Source organism: Branchiostoma belcheri, unplaced genomic scaffold (assembly GCF_001625305.1).
Source record: "Branchiostoma belcheri isolate BF01 breed outbred unplaced genomic scaffold, Haploidv18h27 scaffold6, whole genome shotgun sequence".
Taxonomy (NCBI): Eukaryota; Metazoa; Chordata; class Leptocardii; order Amphioxiformes; family Branchiostomatidae; genus Branchiostoma; species Branchiostoma belcheri.
The window spans coordinates 6,122,166-6,123,725 of NW_017804242.1; positions in this window are offsets into that span (position 1 = coordinate 6,122,166).

The window sequence follows — 1,560 nt, forward strand, 5'->3', positions numbered from 1 at the left end:
TACCACTTACTGTGGCCCCCCTGGTGATACCAGCTCAACCAAAACGCCTGGACTCGCCACAAAAGGTTCTTCAGATCAACCCTTTTAGAGCCAGTAATCTTCCTGATTTACTTGTAATCACCGGGAACCAAAAAGAGGAGTAGGGTTCGCAACCTGGGTGATGAATCAAGGTCTAAACAAGGTGGCACGTCAAGTTTAATGGGCTGTTCAAGCCTGATGGAATTTTTAAAGAGACGAAAACAGATCACACTGACTTACTAATGGGTGGGTATGGTGAAATTGTGGCTTAGTCAGGAGTTTAAGTCTCTGTGTGTGTGGCTGTGTGGCTAGAAAGGCGTTTCAATACATAGATTTATCGATCTCGTAAGTTCGCATGGACAACTAGGCAAGCGGACGCAAGAGAAGTCGTTGGTTCGATTCCTTACATTCCCGGCAATACGTTGTGCACTTTTCTCACTCCATCCAGGTGTAAAATGGGTTCCTGACTTGGGTTGGGGAGGTAAAGGTGGTAGAAAGAGAGGGATGGGCTCCACCTTCCAATACAGTGGATTAACAACTCACTGCCCTTAAGCCTCAGAAAGAATGTGGGAATACATTTACTTTTACCTTTACAGGCCTCTTTACTTTAATGCCGGAAACTGTACAGGGCACACTAAAAAGACTGGAACTTACGAAAGCTTAACAACAAATGCACTTCAAAAACCGCAAAATAAAAATGCCAAATATAGGGGCATTCATCCTTAGTTACTGAAAACATCACGCGACGCAACTATTTTATGGATGGAGCATTTTGTATCCAGAACCTTTATCCAGAACCATTATGATCATCCAGAACCATACTCAAGGCACTGTGCTGGATACTCCATGTGTATCCAGAACCAGTATGTTATTCTATACGCGATCCAGAACCACCTATGTTCTTCTATACGCGATCCAGAACCACCTATGTTATTCTATACGCGATCCAGAACCACCTATGTTCTTCTATACGCGATCCAGAACCACCTATGTTATTCTATACGCGATCCAGAACCACCTATGTTCTTCTTTACGCGATCCAGAACCACCTATGTTCTTCTATACGCGAAGGCTATCCAGAACCGTGCCTAATCCTAACCCTAACGTTAACACACTCAGGCATATGTACTAGTAATAAGAACTACATGTAGATAGGCACGGATCTGGATACAGTTGAAGGTAGATTAACAACTAGGGCTTTGTTTAGTCTTTCGAAAGTTATCACTAAACCATAAAACCTCCGCTGGTGCCCCTTTTTACCTCCGGGGAAGGAGACATCCTTCCGCGAGGAGGTTTTACTATTGTTCGAAACATTTCTGTCAGCAGCTGTTTCTCGCGATCGGCTGGACGGATTGGTCTGTTGTTCGGTGTACGTATTGCTATTGGGCTGCAGATGATGCAGAACGTTTTTTGTTTAATTGTATATGTGTTTATGGGCGTCGAAATAAAAGGTTTTTAAGTGCTCCGGACACCCCCGCCATGCTGAAAATGGAATTTACCATGTTGTTAAGGAATGGGGAGGTTTCAGTTTTGGGTCTTACC